General features: G+C 36.5%; 1 non-coding gene across 1 annotated transcript; it reads right to left on the bottom strand.

Annotated features, from left to right (window-relative positions):
* Positions 1–4,898: 4,898 nt before the first annotated feature.
* On the bottom strand, positions 4,899–4,971 carry TRNAK-CUU. The gene has a single exon. It is a non-coding gene; the product is annotated as a tRNA-Lys (tRNA).
* Positions 4,972–5,832: the final 861 nt, after the last annotated feature.

The following is a 5,832-nucleotide window of genomic DNA, read 5'->3' as shown; positions in this document are numbered from 1 at the left end:
TATGCTAGGCTAAAAATAAAGGCTATTAATAAAAGCCTCTATGCAGTATTGCTGTCACTGAATCCATCTGTCCCTGTGAGGACTCAGCATGTTCATCTTAGTGCCAAGAGAGCTGTCCTGTGTTACAAGGACTTTGAATGACCTACCACCCATGAATGCAGTCATCTCTATATTCTTTCAGCTGAATGACTGGCCTAACAGAAAGGGAACAATTCTTTGAATCTAGTCATCTTTCTAGAACCATTCTAGCCCCAATAGTTTTTCAGGTTTCAATATGTGATATAAAAAGCTAATGCCTCAGGTGCCTTGTCAAGAAAATAGAGTGAATTCACTTTCAATTTAACTGGCAACTTGTTTGTGCAATTAATATAAGGTGATTCATTTGAAAACACTGTATAGTTATACATTGGCTTTAGCAGTTTTGAGAGATAGACCCTTTGAGAGGGAAGAATTATTGGAGGTGTCAATTTTAAACTTCCATCTGATGAATAAATCCTCTTACCACTTACAGATATTTATTCTTACATGGGATATCTATAGTAATTTGGAACTCATCCTCCAAAGTGGTCTTTTCTCTTATTAGCTACAACTGTTACAAGTGCTGTCTTCTCATAAATCAAAAAATTTTTTTCTTATTGTTTCTATCCAATGTCCTTTAACTTCCCTACATCAATAAAACAAATTTTAACTTTTTTCTACTTAATTTAGTACCTAAATATTTATTAAATGCCATGTGGATTACACAAATGTGAATGATACAATCCATACCCTTCATGGTCTAATGAAAGTGGGGAACAGAAATGAACATCGGTCATTAAAATACAATAGACTAATTGCCTCCTACTTTATTTATTTATTTATTTATTTAAAAGATTTTATTTATTTGATAGACAGAGATTAAAGTATGCAGAGAGGCAGGCAGAGAGAGAGGGGAAAGCAGGCTCCCCGCTGAGCAGAGAGCCTGATGTGGAGCTCGATCCCAGGACCCTGAGACCATGACCTGAGCCGAAGGCAGAGGCTTAACCCACTGAGCCACTCGGGTGCCCCTATTTATTTTTTTTAAAGATTTTATTTATTTATTTGTCAGAGAGAGAGAGCAAGCACAGGCAGACAGAATGGCAGGCAGAGGCAGAGGGAGAAGCAGGCTCCCTGACGAGCAAGGAGCCCAATGTGGGACTCAATCCCAGGACGCTGGGATCATGACCTGAGCCGAAGGCAGCTGCTTAACCAACTGAGCCACCCAGGCGTCCCATGCCTCCTACTTTAGAGGTATGCAGAGAGTGGTAGACAAGTGGCACCTAACTAAATTTAGAAGAAAACTCATGAGGGGCGCCTGGGTGGCTCAGTGGGTTAAAGCCTCTGCCTTCAGCTCAGGTCATGATCTGGGGATCCTGGGATTGAGCCCCGCATGGGGCTCCCTGCTCTGCTCAGTGGGGAGCCTGCTTCCTCCTCTCTCTCTGCCTCCTTCTCTGCCTACTTGTGATCTCTGTATGTCAGATAAATAAATAAAATCTTAAAAAAAAAAAAGAAGAAGAAGGAGAAAACTCATGAGAAAGTTAGGAAATAGAAAAAAAAAAAAAGTTTATACAAAATTTGGTATCACTGGAAGACAAATGGCACCTAACTAAATGTAGAAGAAAACACATGAGAAAGATAGAAAATAGAAAAAAAAAAGTGTTTATACAAAAACATGGGTTCTGGCCATATTCACATTCTAAAAAACATTTGTACATCATTAATCTTTTTATTTTTTCCTGAAATTTAAAGAACACCATCTCATGAGTCTGTTCTACTTTATGTCTTTAAGTCTATCAGTAATCCAGGAGCTTTTCTCTTGATCAAATTTTAGTTAACCAATACTCTCTTAATTTGGAAGCCAGATGGAAGTATATATTGTTAAGTCTGGACTGGCTTTGGTTGGTATGGAAGCAATTATAGTATCAAAGAATATATTTTCATTTGCGTTTGAAATTTGATGCAAACATTGAACTATTTGATGTGTCATCCATAACATTTAATATTCTATGTATGTGTTATTATGTGAAAAATACAAATATATGAAAGATATATTATCTATTTTTATTTTCTTTATTATATTTTTTATCCATTTGTGGGTTATGAATCCAAATTAAGTGATGAATCACTATTTGGGAAGAAAGGGCTGAAATCTATTTAGAGTGACATTAGAAAGGCAAGAAATTCTAACAACATCTGCAAACATCAATTCTGGCCCCCTAGGTAATAAATGTGAGTTGACTTTGATGCAGATGAAAACCAATATGTTTAAAGTTTCTAGCTTTTTTGATTCAGAAAAATGTATTTCTTCCCAGCCCCCCTCCATCAAAATTAAAGATGCTTTTTAAAATATGGAATAAAATAACATAGTAAATAAATATTGTAGTTGATTTTAGAAGGATATTGACTTCATTGAAAAAAGTGATTTGTGTTTGTTTTTTTCTGTATATAAACCAATAAAGAATCTGGCACTCAAGTAAGCAATAAGTGACTAAATGTTCTAACTATTCATCCAAAGGGGGTTAATTTAAAAAATAATATTATAACTACACAGTAGAATACCAAAAACTATTAAAATGAGTAAGTTAATTATGTAATTTAATATAGAAAGAACTCCTGGGTGTGTGTCTAGTTTTAGAATTATTATAAGAGTGCAGAAAAATGTATACTCGAAGCTCCTGTCTATGTATGTTTTAATGCATTATGTGTTCGTATAAATTTTTATTCATATTTGGCCAATTCAAAATTGATATATAGTGTGTTAATGATGATTACTCTCCAGGAAATGAGGTATATGGTGAATTACTTTTCTGCGGACTATGAGAGAGACGTCAATGAAATGGAAATCTTTTCTACCATTTGCATTTTTACTACATTAATATACTCTTTTTTGCTTTGTTCTGTTTCTTAATAATGTTCTGGGGAAAGACTAAAAAAAAAAGGGAGGAGAGAGAAGAAGGAACTGAATCTTTGCATAGGGAGGGGTGTTGGAGAGAACAAACACTGTAGCTGGAGGAACTTGAAGAAGAAAAAGAAAAAAGATGTTTAATGAGGATTTACCCAGAGGTGCATCCTGTTCACTATTATTATTGTTGTTGATGTTGTTGTTGTTGTTATTGTATGTAGATTTTTTGAACAATGACCAAAAAATTAGTGGCTAACTTTGGTATGATTTTATTTCTTTGGAAGTTGGAAGAAGAACTCAATGTTTTGCCAATGTTGGTGAGTGAATAGGGATGAAAAGGAGTCAGGTAGGGGTGCCTGGCTGGCTCAGTCAGTGGAATAGGCAACTCTTGATCTCAGAGTTGTGAGTTCAAGCTCCATGTTGGGTTAAAAAAAAAAAAGAGGTCCTGTGAACCAGGACTACAGCAGCCATCTCTGTCACTGAAGTGTTTGACTGTTAGAGCCTTCACATCCTTAACACATTAGAGCCAATGGTCACTGAGGGAAAGATGTTATCCAAAGAAGTGCACATATACTGATGGAGGATGTTTCTAACATACATTCTATAATATTTTATATTTAAAGAATTATTTGCTGTAATTGACCTTTTTCAGTATTTTTTTTTTTTTGAAGTAGGCTCCATGCACAGTGCAGAGCCCAACACAGGGATCAAACTCATGACCCTGAGATGAAGACCTGAGCTGAGATGAAGAGTCGTTCCTTGGGGCGCCTGGGTGACTCAGTGGGTTAAGCCTTGGCCTTCAGCTCAAGTCATGATCTCAGGATCCTGGGATCAAGCCCTGCATCCAAGGCCCGCATCCATGGGGCTCCCTGCTCAGCAGGGAGCCTTCCTCCCCCTCCCTCTCTGTGCTTGCCTCTCTGCCTACTTGTGATCTCTGTCTGTCAAATAAATAAATAAAATCTTAAAAAAAAAAAAGAGTCATTCTTTAGCAAGTTTAACCCAGGCACCCCTTTCCAGCATGTTTTTATTCCATTTTCATTATGCAGAGATGATGCTCTCCATTTTTAAGTACACTGCAATACTCCCCATAGCTATGTTATTGGGGAGAAACAAAAAAAATTTTAAAAGAATGAATATAAAGGACTGACAGAATGAAGGCTATAAGGTAGGGATAAAGTAAGAGAAACTAATTTATAAATAGTATGATTGAACAGGTTCTTTAAGTACTTAATTCACTGTTTTACAATAATATATTTATGTGCCTATCTTCCCTAGCAGATTATAGACTGTTCCTAAAAGACAGCACTGTTATGTAATAAAGTCTGTATCCTCAGTGTCTAGTAACACTGCTACATAAAATTTGTCCAATAAATATTTGCTGGATAAATTTGTATTACTTAATATAGACCTTTTAGAGGATATTTTTCAAGACTACAGATGATTACAGTTGAATACTCTAAGTCAAACAGACTGGGCACATGTTCTATCAAAAAAAAAAAAAAATTAAGATTAGATATTTGGAAATCTAGGAAAAAACCCAGTTACCCAATATGCCCCAGATGAATAATATTAGAGTAAAAAAATTATAATATAAATCTTGATTTGTCTTTTAAATATTATTTTACAACTCTTGTGTTGCATTTAAGTTATCATTTTACATAAATGTAAAATATGTAGGTTTGGGGACACCTGGCTGGCTTAGTCAGTAAGGCACATGACTCTTGACCTTTGGGTTGTGAGTTCAAGCCCCACACTGGGTGTAGAGCTTACTTAAAAAAATTAAAAATATATATACACATATATATGTGTGTATATATATATGTATGTGTGTGTTATACATATATGTATACACACACAAGATGCCAGTTATAATTAGTACATTCATTAAAGTCCCAAGATAAATCAAAAAGAAAATGAGAAACTTTGAGGAAAAAAAAATATATATATATATTTAAAGATTAAATTTTTAAGCAATCTCCACCCAACATGGGACTCGAACCCACAACCCTGAGATTAAGAGTCACATGCTCTACTGACTAAGCCAGCCAGGTGCCCTGAGGGAAAAAAAAATGTTTACTCTCTCTTGTTTCATGTATTTTTTAATCCTCTAGGAATCTAAAAAGAACTAAAAAAAGCTTTGATAGGAAACATGATTTGTAGGCCATATCTTTTGCAATTGGGTAAAGCTAAGATTTGGCACCAAAGAACCTGCATTGGACTCTGCCCTTGGTGTGGAGCCAAAGAACTCAAAGAACTATAAAGCTCTGACTCTACTCTTCCTCTCCAGCCCCATCATTCACATTTTCCCATGTGCGTCCTAGTCTCCTTCCAGGCCAAATTCCCTTCTGCTCCCTGGACATACCCAGGTAACCATTCTTGCATACCATTTTCTCCAACTTGAATATATCCTATTTCTCTGTCTTTTCCCCAATTCTAATCCCCACAATCCCCCCCCACCAGACCCCACACATGCTTCCTTCTCACATTCATGCTCTTTGCCAAATGAAATCTCCATTCTCCTTTTAGATTCAGTTTAAGTGAAACCTTTCTTAAAGGCCTCAAGCAAGAGTTGTTTATCTGCTTTCTAAGCCTATGCTTAAGCCAAATTTCATCTGCTTCTCTTCCTCATCCACTAGACCTGGACATCTTGTGAATAGGGAGTGCTGGGTGCCTGGGTGGCTCAGTTGGTTAAGCATCTGCCTTTGGCTCAGATCATGATCCCAGAGTCCCGGGATCGAGTCCTGCTCAGCAGGGAGTCCACTTCTCCCTCTGCCTGCTGCTCCCCTGCTTGTGTTCTCTCTTTCTCTCTCTGACAAATAAATAAAATACTGAAAAAAAAAAAAAAAGAATAATGTGTGCTACGTTATTCATCAATGCTTTCCCTGGTCCAGCTAGAACATAGTGAATATTCA

The sequence above is a fragment of the Lontra canadensis genome, unplaced genomic scaffold (genome assembly GCF_010015895.1).
Source record: "Lontra canadensis isolate GAN:19392208 unplaced genomic scaffold, GSC_riverotter_1.0 scaffold2, whole genome shotgun sequence".
Lineage (NCBI taxonomy): Eukaryota > Metazoa > Chordata > Mammalia > Carnivora > Mustelidae > Lontra > Lontra canadensis.
Note: the sequence above shows the minus strand (reverse complement) of the source record. Positions and strands in the feature narration are given on the sequence as shown.